Below are 14,595 nucleotides of genomic sequence, written 5' to 3'. Positions count from 1 at the left end.
ATCATCATCTTCATCCTCAGTTTCACTATTGTACTCAACAAATATTTTTACCTCTTCACCATGAAGATAATAGTATAGAACATCCCTAAGACCATTATCATCTTTTAAGTATCTCAAACCATCTCTTAAGTCTTTCCCAGAAATACAATACAGCAACTTCTAAACTTTACAAGGCAAATAAGTCTTTATATTCCTAAGAAATCCTATATAAGATGCATTCTTTATATCCTCAAAGATAGTGCCCTCATTTCCACCCTCATACTCCCACTCATCCTCCCTAATCACAAATTCCCCATCGTAGCAAACTATAACGGCAACATAATCCCTGTCATGAGCCATTCCTGCACCAAGAACAAGAAAAATAATCATTAGTTTTTGGGACCACTAGACAATTGCACATGGGAGTCCCCCCACTCTCATGGACTTTAGTAAATAGAGGTTCCCACACTAACAATATGCCCCTACATGACAGCCAAAAAAGAGGTCGGCACTTTAATTATTTAACTTCCCTTCCTTTAAAATATTAACAAAAAACAGAGGTCCCCACAATAAGCACAGGTCCCCACAGCAATCACAGCCCAAGCAATTTTGTCTACTGCACTAAACTTGCGATGTGAGAGAATGTACATCAACTTAAGCAAATCAAAGCATACTCTGACATCAACTTAATCAAATCACAGCCGCTGACTCCTACAAATTCCTTTAGAATTTTAAACTAAAATTAGAACAACTAAACTTGGAAGCATTTTATGTCGCTAAAGTTAAAGAAAAACAAAGAGAAAATGAAGCACAGACAGATCACTCCAAAGTCTTAGACTATCCTAACCCATAACAAATTTGGACAAGCAGGCAATACCTTTCTCAAAGAAGACTGACGCAAGCTGCAGAGCCAATTCCAGGAAATAGCTTCACAAAAACATGCTTTAATACCCTTTCAAGTTCTTATTCTTCATGCTTGAAACTTTTTCTTAGTTTGTAACTTTACCAATAAAATTCTACCTACAGTTGTTATGTTCTCATTCAGGATTTTGGATTGATAAACATACCCTAGACAGCTTCACAAGCAGGGTGGTTCAAGGACATACCCTATACAGCCTCACAAGCAGGGTGGTTCAAGGACTTAATTTTCTTCTCGGAGATGCATTAGTCACCTGCTTTATTAGGATGCTCTTAAAGAGATACATAGCTAGTGACTCAACAATCAAAGCATACTCTGACATTGACTTGAAAGAAAAATTCATGAAAATAATGAGAAATCTAGTCTCTATGTGTGATGTCAGCAAGTTTCAGTTGAAGTGTATCAACACAAATTCCATTGAAGCTGTAATAAAATAATCGAGCCCTAATAAAATAATCGAGCAAGCCCTAATTAAATAATCGAGCCTTAATTTCATCACAGGGGAGGGGGAGAAAGGGTCGAACTTGGACAAGTGACGATGGTGAGTGGTGATGATGACCAACAATGGTGAGCGGTGAGCGGCGACGGCGACCAACAATGGCGACTGACGACGGCGACCGATGACCAGCTCTGGGCATGAACGACGACGAAGAGAAGGGCCTGAGATCTATTGTGAACGCAGACGGGGAGGAACGACGTTTAGGTCAGTGCACAATGACCTAACGATGTCGTTCAGGTCAGCGCACTCAATGTGGATGGACGATGTCGTTTTTGTTGTCCACGTTGGCTTTTTTTTTTTTATAAAAAAAAAACATTTGCCACATCAGTAAAAGAAGTCGCCAGAAATCGCCGAAAAATGCCACGTAAGCAATTTGGCCGGATTGACACTCAAGTGATCAATTTTGCTCCGATTTTGGCACTTAAGTGTACCTTTCGTAAGTTATGGCACTTAAATGTCCCTTTGTGCAAAGTTGTGGCACTCTAGGAGTCCACACGTCCTTTTCCGAAGTGGTTGCTAGAAGCCCCCTCATTACAGTTCATCGCTCTTCAGTTCAATGAATTCCATGGTCAAATCGATCCTTTATTTGCTCCATTTGTTCCCTCCATGCTTTTATTATTTTTCCATATCTAACAATAATTTAGGGGGTCAATGGCTTGAAGAATATTTTCTCCATCGATTGAATCTGGTGACGCTTGATCTATCCAACAATAGATTTGAAGGTTCTCTTCCAATTCCACCACCCACCACTCGATTCTATTTTAGTGCAAACAACAAGATTGGTGGAAAGGTTTCCCCTTTGATATGCAATGCCACTGAGCTCAGAGTCCTTGACTTGTCCTATAATAGTTTGATGGGTACCTTGCCAGAGTGCTTGATGAACTTTATCAAAAATCTCTCGATCCTCAACCTCCGCATGAACATGATTCACGGTGTGATCCCTAGAAAATTTGCTGAAGACAGCAACTTAAGGACTATTGACTTTAGTCAAAATTGATTTGAAGGGACATTGCCACGATTCTTGCTACGTTGTGAAAATTTGGAAGTTTTGGATCTTGGCAACAATAGAATCGAGGATACATTCCCCGAGTGGTTGGGAACCCTTCTCAAGCTACAGGTTCTTGTTTTGAGGTCCAACATGTTCCATGGCTTCATAAGTAGTCCTAGAGAAGCTCGCTTTCTAAATTGCACATCTTCGACCTGTCCAACAACAATCTGAGAGGTGCTTTACCCATTAGATATATTATGAAGCTTACTGCCATGATGAATTAGGATAAAAGACGAGGCAAGCTGCAGTATATGGGAGATGATAATTATCAAAATTCAATCACGGTGACCATGAAATGACTGGAGATACGGTTGGTGAAAATTCTAACTGTTTTCACAAGTATCGACTTATCGAGCAACCATTTTGTTGGGGAGCTTCCCATGGATATTGGAAACCTAAAGTCGCTCAAAGGGCTAAACTTTTTCCACAACAATCTCATAGGCTATATCCCTTTGTCTACTGGCAATTTGACGGAACTTGAATGACTAGACCTCTCTTCAAACAAGTTCATTGGAAGGATTCCTCAAGAACTAGCGGATTTGACGTATCTTGCATTCTTGAACCTCTCAGAGAATAAGCTCATCGGACCTATTCCTCAAGGAAGGCAATTCAACACATTCAAGAGCGACTCATTTGCCATGAATCCTAGACTATACGGATTTCCATTGCCAAAGACATGCACAAACAGTCCACGAGAAATTCCACCAGTAACCATTCTTCAAGAAAATGATACAAGGCACGGAGGCTGGTTTGAGTGGACATCCATATTGATGGGTTATGGATGTGGAACCGTAGCTAGAGTCTCTTTAGGATACATTGTTCTTGGATCTAGAAATTTTGAATGGCTCGCAGGGTTGCTTGAAAGGAAATGAGCTAATATGAGAAAGAAGTGGATGAGAAACGCTCGTAGATCTTATAAAAAATGAGAATCTCGACTATTCATTCTCTGCATTGTTATATGATGAGTAAATCTGTTGAGGTGTCATGGGACCGATTACATGTTTATTATTATGGCCTTTTTATCATTTAAGTATAGTCTCATCCAAGTGAACAAAATAAGATCTAATTTATCCTTGCTTCTTGTGGGAACTTATTTCTTTCCTTTTTTCAAGGGATAATATGGAAACCATAAGAAAAGTGAGACATGATTCGCTTTTGGTTTGTTATATAGGCCAGGTCGAGGTACACACAACGAGTGCTTGTGATCGCCGGTGTCTTTAGGAATTGCGTAGGCTACTTCTTTTTACCTTTGTAGAGAAAAGAATAAGTTTTTTCAAGAATTGAGTGATTACTTAATTAAGTTGATATGTGATGAATAGTTATTATAGATGTGTGAATTGAGTGGTCACTTGATGAAAAGAAAGTAGCAGGTAGTTGTCGAAACCTAATTTTGCTAGTTTTTGCCGGTTTGGCGAACCATCTTTACTTGAAAAAAGAAAAGAAAAAATTGAATCAGGCCGGTTTGACCCAGCCCTCTTGGGCCCAGCCGCGACCCTGCACCTGCTCGGCCTGTCTCTCTCCGACCCGGCTTCTCCTCCCTTTCTTCTCTCTTTCTCGCCCTGCTCCGTTGGTCTTCCGCCTCAGGACACACAGCCGTCGCCGCTCTTCACTGCTCGTCATCCCACTTCTCCTGCAATCGCACCAAGGCTTCTATTCGCCCCTGTTTTCTTGACCAGAGTACTCTGAATAGCTCGTCTCCTATCCATGCACCTTCACCAGTTCCGACCTTCGACGTAACATTGAACTTGCTCCCTTCTGCTCGGATTCATGGCCTAAGGTTCTGAAGCGACTAGGTCTCGCTTAAGATATGTTCGTTGGCCGTGACTCTGATCCTTAACGATGATCGGAGCTTCCGTCGTTGATCCAGTTGCTATTCGCAGCTTCATTTCTGTCCATTAACAATGCAACGCTCTTACCCTGTTATACTTTTTTTTTCTGATGAAGGAGAATAGCCGAAATGAAATAGCATGTTTTGGATTAAGATCGACTCAACTTTTTCCGAGTCTATGTTAACGATTAGACGTATCCCGGACTGTTTTTGGGTGGATGTGATCCGAGTTCGTTGATGCTCAATTTTATTTTCCCGAAGGGAAAACGCGCACACGCGTTTAGGGAAGAGAGGAGAATTCGCTCTTGGGGGCTCTTATTCTCTCCTGCTCGTGGCTCTCATCGACTTGCGGCCACCGGCAGCTCTTCCCTCAGCACGGTCGTTCGTAATCGGTCGCTCGATCATCACTCCTCCCCGCTTGTGCCGTCACTTCTCGCTCACAGCGACGGCTGGCGAGAATTCCTTTCTCGGTTCTCAATTCTCCTCCTACAATAGGGTTGTCGGCCACCGCAACTTCTTCCTCTGGTTTGACGTCGCCACTCAGTTCATCACCGGAAGCTTACCTCCAGCTCACAGGCGCTTGCCTCAACTCTAAATCACCTCCATTCTATTCCACCTCTATGTCGCTGGCCGTAGTTTGTCCAATCGCAGATTTCGCCTCGTCGGAAGGGATCAACACGACCTTTCTGAGCTTTTAGTCACGAAACTGTCTCTTGGGTTTCTGGTTTTCTCTCGTTCGGATGAAGTTTGGTCCAAGTCTTCAGAAAATGAAGCCGAGCGGAATCTCTCTCTGCTGTCCTCCCTCCGCTCTCCACGCGAGGCTTAGCTTGGAGCCATATCATCTCCTTCGAGATTGTACATGATTTCAAGGTTCAAGTGAGGGTGGTGAGTTCACTGATTCTTTTGGCTTGATGGGAGAGTTGAGATGAAACGGCGATTTTGAGTGACGCACGTTCTGTTTGACATATTGTCCGAGAGAGGTTTCACTTTTACACCCGTGCTCGGACTTGGTGGACTTGTCCTTTCAATTTTTAAGCAAGCCCTATCGTGAACCTTTAGGAGCATGACCGGGAAGCTGAGTCGAGTCAAATTGCGAGTCGGATTTGGCGATCCAGATCATCGCCATGGTTGCAGCTGAATGCGGGAATGAGCAGTTGTTTCGGACGCTGTTGTTGCCGTCGCTGCATCATCTCGAGAGCTCACGTTCGCGTTGAGGACATTGACCATTAAAGCTAAGTCCAATGCTCTCGATCTCTTGGATTTTCCGTAGCGTCACGTATGAATGTTGCTGGCTTTGTTTAAAGCTCGTCGTTTCCATTTTTTGTTGCCCTTCGAATGGGCTTTGAATAGGTGGGCTTGAGCGGGTTTGGTAATTTTGGGCTTGATTTAGTCTAAGTGAGTTGGGCCTGGTCCTCAATTTTATGAGTCGACTTAATGTATTTGGGTTGGGCTTGCTTTCGTAGGCCCAATCGTATTTTTGGCCCACGCTGTGTACTGGAACCATGAGACCAGACCCATTTCTAAAATAATTTTATCATACGCAACTTCATTCCAATGGACAGAATCTTGTGAACAACTTCATCCTTTGATGGTTACTGAAACTGATCGAGATTCTCAATCTCTTTCGACCTCTGCAACACTCGTGTCCATCATCCTTTCTGATACTCCGAATGAAGTTTATGAGGAATTTTTTTTTTTTACACGGCATATGAAAGTATGAACAAAAATGCAGGATTGGAAGTAATCGAGGACGCCCTTGTATGGAACCTCAATATCATCACTTGTGTTGTTAGTTTTTGTAATTGTAACATACTTGACAAGCATTTTATCAAACTTAAAAGATATTTCATCAGTTTATCTTAATTGAGAATTGTAATTAGAATCTCCATAGCATCCATTTCATGTGAAACTAGAAGACTCGAATGGCTTGCGAGAACTGTGAGAAAGATGGAGAAAATGGAAGTCAAATGGATGAAGAAGCCAAAGCAGAAGGTATAAGATTTCATGGACCATGAAATTGTTGAGAAGATGTCCAATTTAATTGTGCGCCATGTAGATCAAGGAATGGAAAAGTCATCGGCTTGAAATGTCATTCAGAGATTGCATCTTTTACTTGCAGCTGAATAGTAGATCTTGGACCTGTACCTATCATCTCACTTGTCTACAATAGTAAATAGGGGTATTAGAAGTTCGAGGCTATTTTACTGGAAAATGTTCATAAATGACTATTTTCTTCATGACGGATTATTCAATTTTGTCTACCAGACGGTAGTAACTAGAGCCACGCGTTTCTATGAAATGAGATTTGCCACAATAAACTTGACTATCTTGTCATTCAGAGAAAGGCCCCGTTTGGTTCGGCATTTAGAAGGGGCTTTTGGCCTCTAAAGGGGTTTGGGCAAAAGCGGGTAGTGTTTGGTTCAATATTTTGGGGACTTTGGGGAGATGCAATTGCATCTCCAAAGGGCTTGAAGGGGCTTTAGGGGAATGGAGGGGATAGGTCCATTGGGAAGTTGCATTTTCGAAATGCAACTTCTACTGTTCATCTTCACCGGAGAGAAGTCGATCGGAGGCCGACGACCGCCGGCCAAGGGGTCGCTCGCGCCGGCAACCGCCGGCGGCCGTCGTCGAACCTCAGGGGATGCCGGGTCGCGCGAACCGGGCGCGGCTGTCGCCCGAATCGCGTGACCTGTGGCCGCCGAGGTCGCGCGACCCAGGCGACGGTCGCCCGGCTCGGGGTCGCGCGACCAGGTCGGCCGTCGCCGGGGTCGAGCAACCCGGCGACGGCCGCCCGGGGTCGCGCGACCCGGTCGGCCGTTGCTGGGTCGCGCGACCCCGCGCGACGGCCGTTGGGGTCGCACGACCCCGGGACGGCGCCCGAGGTCGCACGACCCAAGCGACCGATCCGGCCATCCGGCGCCGGATCCGACGGTCCGGTGGCCGGACTTCAAAAAAGAAAATATAATTTTTTTTTTTTTTTAATTTCATAAAAGTCATTTACAAATACAAATTTTACCAAACGGTATTTTGGCCAAAGTTGCATTTTAATGCAAATTTTACCAAACGGTATTTGCATTTCGGAAAACCCCCTTGAGCCAAAGGTATTTGCATTTTGGCAAATGCATTCCCCAAAAGTCGAACCAAACGGGCCCAAAGTGGGGAAGGCTTCCGCATAGTGTACATGTAGAAAAATCTGATTTCATGCTAGATATGATATTTCAAGTAAAAACAATTAATAAAGTTCAACATCCTAGCACTAATTTGTCAATGCCCATCTAGAATGGATGTCTTGAAAACTTTTCCACCGTTCTTTTTGTGTTTAGCCAAGGAAGAAATTTTATGGCAGTAAGAATTTTCAACACCCAATTAAACCCCAACAAAGACTTTGATGAAGACTTTGACTTCTTAACGATTCTAATTAAGTGCATGGCTATCTTAGAGGCATCGTGCTCGACTAAAAAACATGGAATTCTACAAGTCTCTATTTTTTATATGATGAAAATTGTCATCATATTCACGCAATGTTATGAATTATTCAAAGTTGTATACCAAAAAGTGATTACCAGAGTCATGCATATCTATGAAATGAAAATTGCCACCATAAACTTGACCAATATGCCTTTCAAGAAAAGCGGAGAAGGCTTTTATATCTTGGATATGTAGAAAATCCTATTTCGTGCTTGATATGATATTGCAAATAAAAAGAATTAATAAAGTTCAACTTTCTAGCATTAATTTGACAATGCCCATCTAGAATGGATGCTCTGAAATCTCATCCACCATCCTTTATTCATTCAGCCAAGGAAGAGTTGTATGTACATGTTAATATGCACACACTATGAGGGTTTCAAATGTTTCGGATTTAAAAGGAAAAAAAGGAAATGTGCAGAAATTGCAATATTCAAATTAAATAGAAAACAAATAATGAATAGTAGATCTTGGACTTGTCCCTATCATCTCAATTGTCTACAATAATAAATAAGGGTATTAGAGATTCAAGGTTTTTTTTTACCGGAAAATGTTCATAAATGATTATTTTCTTCATTACGGATTATTTAATTTCATCTACCAGACGGTAGTAACCAGAGCCATGCATTTCTATGAAATGAGAATTGCCGCCATAGACTTGACTAACTTGTCATTCAAAAAAGGTGGAGAAGGCTTCCACATCGTGTACATGTAGAACAATCCTATTCCATGCTAGATATGATATTTCAAGTTAAAACAATTAATAAAGTTCAATATTCTAGCACTAATTTGTCAATGCCCATCTAGAATGGATGCCGTGAAAACTCTTCCACTGTCCTTTTAGCATTTAGCCAAGGAAGAAATTCTATGGCACTAAAAATTTTCCACATCCAAATAAACCCCACCAAAGACTTTGACCCCAATAATGATTCTAATTAAGTGCATTGCTATCTTAGAGGCATTGTGCTCGACCAAAAAACATGGAATTCTACAAGTCCCTCTATTTTCTATATAATGATAATTGCCACCATAGTCATGCAATATTATGAATTATTCAAAGTTGTATACCGAACGGTGATTACCAGAGTCACGCATATCTATAAAATGAAAATTGCCATTATAAACTTTACCAATATGCCTTTCAAGAAAAGCGGAGAAGGCTTACATATCTTGGATATGTAGAAAAATCATATTCCATGCTTGATATGATATTGCAGGTAAAAACAGTTAATAAAGTTCAACTTTCTAGCACTAATTTGACAATGCTCATCTAGAATGGATGCTCTGAAAACTCCTCTATTGTCCTTTATGCGTTCAACCAATGAAGAGTTGTATGTACATATTAATATGCACACATCATGAGGGTTTCGAATGTTTCGAATTTAAAAGGAAAAAACGAAATGTGCAGAAATCGCAAGATTCAAATTAAGTAAAAAACAAATAATGAATAGTAGATCTTGGACTTGTACCTATCATCTCACCTGTCCTTTATGCGTTTGGCCAAGGAAGAGTTGTATTTGCATGTTAATATGCACACGTTATGAGGGTTTCGAATGTTTGGGATTTAAAAGGAAAAAACGAAATGTGTAGAAATCGCAAGATTCAAATTAAGTAGAAAACAAATAATGAATAGTAGATTTTGGACTTGTACCTACAATAGTAAACAGGGGTATTAGAGATTCAAGATTATTTTACTGGAAAATGTTCATAAATGATTGTTTTCTTCATTACGAGTAATTCAATTTCGTCTACCAGACGGTAGTAACCAAAGCCACGTGTTTCTATGAAATGAGAATTTCCGCCATAAACTTGACTAACTCGTCATTAAAAAAAAAGTGGAGAATGATTCCGCATCGTGTATATGTAGAAAAATCATATTTCATGCTAGATATGATATTCCAAGTGAAAACAAGTAATACATTATAGCACTAATTTGTCAATACCCATCTAAAATGGATGCCCTGAAAACTCTTCCACCATCCTTTTTGTGTTTAGCCAAGGAAGAAATTCTATGGCACTAAGAATTTTCCACACCCAAATAAATCTCACCAAAGACTTTGACCCCAACAACGACATTTGATGAAGACTTTGACTTCTTAACAATTCTAATTAAGTGCACCGCTATCTTAGAGGCATTGTGCTCGACCAAAAGATATGGAATTCTACAAGTCCCTGTATTTTCTATAAAATGAAACTTGCCGTCATAGTCCGGCAATGTTATGAATTATTCAAAGTTGTATACCAAATGGTGATTACAAGAGTTACGCATATCTATGAAATGAAAATTACCACCATAACCTTTACCAATATGCCTTTCAAGAAAAGCGGAGAAGACTTCCATATCTTAGATATGTAGAAAAGTCCTATTACATCCTTGATATAATATTGAAAGTAAAAACAATTAATAAAGTTCAACTTTCTAGCACTAATTTGACAATGCCCATCTAGAATGGATGCTCTAAAAACTCCTCCATCATCCTTTATGCATTCAACCAAAGGAAGAATTGTATGTACATGTTAAAATGCACATGCTATGAGGGTTTCGAATGTTTCGGATTATAAGGAAAAAGCGAAATGTGCAAAAATCGCAAGATTCAAATTAAGTAGAAAACAAATAATGAATGTCAATCTTACAGGCCTATTTGATCTAATTATGGGAACAAAACCGAGAGATGGTGGGTTCTCTTCTTTGTTGCACGAAGCCATGGCAAGGGCATCCTTTGTGAGTAACTGTTCATTGGTAACCATCGAGTTCTCCAATTTTTTTTAGTGAATAGAATTCAAGTCTAAAGATATTAACTTCCAATTTAAAATTTTATACTTGTTTCTTATGGGAACTTATTTCTTTTCTTTGTTCAAGGGATAATATTAAAACCATGAAAAAGCAAATCTCGCTTTTGGTTTAATATATAGGCCAATGTCGAGGCACACACGACGTATGTGCACGATCGTCGGTGTCTTTGGGAATTGAGTGATTATATAATATAGGCTACTTCTTTTCACCTTCATAGAGAAAAGACCCGGTCGTTTTAGGAATTGAGTGATTATTTAATTGAGCTGATATGCGACAAATAGTTATTATAAGCGTATGAATTAAGTGGTCACTTGATGAAGATAAAGTAGTGGGTAATTGTTGAAACTTAATTTTGCTGGTCCGGCGAACCATATCTCCTTGTTAAAAAAGGAAAAAGAAAAGAAAAGAAAAGAAAAATTGAATCGGGCTGGTTAGCGGCCCGCTTGGGCCCAGCCCGCGACCCAGCAACCCGCTCGGCCTGTCTCTTCTCCAGCCCACGTCCAATCCGTCCTCTCCTCCCTTTCGTCTCTCTTTCTCGACCCCGCTCCGTTGGTCTTCTTCCTCACGACGCGCGGCCGTCGCCGCTCTTCACTGCTGGTCACCCCACTCCTCCCGCAATCGCACCAAGGCTTCTGTTCGCCCTTGTTTTCTTGACCAGAGTACTCTGAAGGGCTCTGCTCCTACCCATCCCTCCTTCACCAGTTCCGACCTTTGACGTAACACAGAACTCGCCCCGTTTTGCTCGGGTTCATGGCTTAAAGTCGTGAAGCGACTAGGTCTCGCTCGAGATCTGTTCCTTGGCCGCGACTTCGATCCTTAATGATGATCGAAGCTTCTGTCATCAATCCACACAACCCTCTTATCCTGTTGTGCTTTTTTCTGGTGAAGGAGAAGAACCGAGATAGCGTGTTTCAGATTAGGGTCGAATCAACTTTTTCTGAGTCTATGTTAACGATTAGACATATCGCAGGCTGTTTCTGGGTGGATGTAACTGTAGTCCGAATTCATTGATGCTCAGTTTTATCTTTCATACAACGCACGAAACTTGTTCGATAAAATGTGTCTGAGATGTGGCTGTGAAATGCTCTTTACCGTTGTCCAATCTGAAGACATTTTAATATGATTTACATGACATAAGTTCATATGCTAGCTGTTAAGGTTGGCTTTTACCCGTAATGAGAATTGAGAATACCGAGAGTTTTACTGACTTCATATTCTCTTTGATTGATGCATGGTGTCATTGACGATGGCCTTCTCATGGTGATTATTGACAAGAAATTGATCCAAGAAATTAATTGTGTTTGACGTATCTTCGATCACGACAAGCGTCGCATTTTGCAAAAGAGTTAGAGAATCAAAATCTTTTTGTTTGTTTTATTTTGGTGTGTATCCATGGTGTTAAGTAAAGATTCCCATATGAATGGGCGAGGGGTGCAGCGGGCCCCAACCCAAACGGTAAGTATTTTCCCCTTACAAATTGGGTGGGGGAGAAAATGGCGGGGCATGGGGCCAGGATTCATGTGGGTTTAGTACGTTAGGTTAATAATTGAAAGAGGTGATCATCAAGTGTCCTATTCACGCGCGCACATGTGTATGTATTTTTCTTTTGCTAAGATTGTTTGAAGAGTAATTCACATTATTTTGCTGGGTTTTTTTTTCCTTTTTTTCTAACTAATTATTTCTTCAAATTATAAATGGATATATGCAAACAAGACTTGATCAATAGCTCTTTTGGCAAATTAACCAACGCCATGTATTGCTGCTAAGGACAAATCTACGTTTAGTTTTGGGCGGCACTTTTTACACTCATCTTTTGGTTTAGACACTCTTTCTTTTGTTGTTTTGACCATATTATCCTTTATGGGATCCATCACTTTTTGTAAAACCTTATAGTGTTTTTATTTTTATTTCATGCTTTTTATTTTTCTTTTATTTTTCTTTTTTTCTCCTTACACTTTTCATTTTGCAAATCATCTCTCGATTATCTTGTGTCATTATTTCCAACATATCAATTAATTAGAAGTAACACAGCAACCCAAAATTAATGATAAATAACTTATGGAAACATAGTAAGAAACTAACCTAGAGGGAGCAACGGTCTATAGGATGCAACTACACTACAAACCATAAAGTAACTGCACAGTTAATTCACAAGCACTATTTTGATGCATGCTACACTCTAATCATAAGATCAAAACCCATGATCAAGCATTTCTACGATCCAAAACTCAAATTCACTTTTTAAGAAAAGATATCAAGAAACACTCAATAGCAATTGGAAAGAGCATGATTTGAGATCAAGAGAACCAAAAAGGAAAAAAAAATTAAAAAAAAAAAGAGGCTTTCGCTAGGACCATACTTTTGGTAGCGAATGACGAGGGCACAAATTGTTGAAAAAAGCAGTTCTTTTAAGGATTGCAAATGCTTATTTGTGGGAGAAGAAGAAGTATAAGAAGTGGGAGGTGTAGAAGGAAGATAATGGCTTGCGAGAGAGACGATTTGCAAAAGTGAATAACAAACTCAGACGTCAAAGGTGTGAAAAGAAAGAAGAAGAAATAAAGTGGGACCCATAAGGAAAAACAAGAAACAAATGACTAGATAAAAAAGAAATCACTTTTATAGAGTTGCACGAGAATTGGTGGACTCCACAAGATATAATGGTCAAAAAAAAAAAATTAGTGTCTAAGCCGAAAGAGAAGTGAAACAAATGCAGCTCTTACTTCTACATACATTAAATTACAAAAAAAAAAATTAATTATCCAAAAGTCATAAATCTATTTAGGGCGGTCAATTCGGTTATAAATCTTTTAATTGTGCAAATTTAGTTATAAATCTTTTTTTTCTTTTTGTGTCCATCTAATCTTAAACATTTTGAAGTTTTGCAAATTTAGCCTGAAAAGTTTCAAATCCATGATTGAATGGGAGGACACGGGTTAGAAAACATTGTCAGCATGAAAACTCGGTATGGCGTTGATGTAACTACATTGCTTCTAAAACTCTGGCAAGATAGATATAGTCACAATTGTTCCCGCTCGCCTCGACTGGCTGAACACTCTGCTAGCAGATAAGAGAGCTTGTGGACAACCCCGACATATTTGCTAGCTACAGAGAAGGCGTGGAACCGCGCAGATCCGCGCGAAGCATGTGGCCGTGCCGAATTTTGCAGCTTGGATGTTTCCTTTCCCCCATCTCATTTGAGACCCTCAAACTAGAACGCATTGAAGATAATGTCCACGTGCCTACTGTCATCAAGACTTGCACGTAAATACCTGAGAAATTTGATAGAGCAGCAGAATGCAAGTCCTTCTTGCTGTCAAAAGGGATGGAGAAAAATAGAAGGACCAATGAGGGGGAGGAGAAGTTAAATAAAACAAGTTATATTTTTACTCAGCTTCACAACAAGAATAATTGGTCATCCTAAGCCAATTTTAACATCAATTTGCACAATTTGAAGTCCCATTGAAGACCAAAATGAGACAACCCCTCTATCTCACGAATTTCTCTCAAATCCGAATTCTATTTCATTTTCTTCTTGAATCCGATTTCTGAATGAACTTCTCCGATTGAGGTCCGATTTGATGTGGAAAAAGCCCATGAAATTTCCTTTCACCAATTCACTCACACCAAATGACAAAAATTCATTCAAATTGGCTAATTCGAATTTCCGTTCGTTTTCCGAATCGTTTGAATTGATTTCCGTAAAAATCTCTAACTCACTAAAAATTCCTCAAAAGGTGAGTCAACGTTCATAGAATGACTCATGACACGTTAGAACTTTCGATTTCTGAAATCGAATTCAAATTCGCTGTTAATTTCAATCAGACACGGTTTTAGTGTGATCTAACCTACCGAGTAGCTTTTAGAAATTTTTGTGCAATTGACCCATGGTTGATTTTCTTCGAACCATACGTACCTCTTCGACACATTGACGACTTTTTGTGGTCGTGAAAATCTCAAAATTTCAAATATGGACATAAGGTACCCAAAATGACAGAAAATCGTTTAGTGCCGATCGACGAGAATTTTGCAATAAGATAGAATCACCCACACTTGAATCACA

This window comes from Eucalyptus grandis, chromosome 9, assembly GCF_016545825.1.
Source record: "Eucalyptus grandis isolate ANBG69807.140 chromosome 9, ASM1654582v1, whole genome shotgun sequence".
In the NCBI taxonomy this organism is placed as follows: Eukaryota; Viridiplantae; Streptophyta; class Magnoliopsida; order Myrtales; family Myrtaceae; genus Eucalyptus; species Eucalyptus grandis.
Note: the sequence above shows the minus strand (reverse complement) of the source record.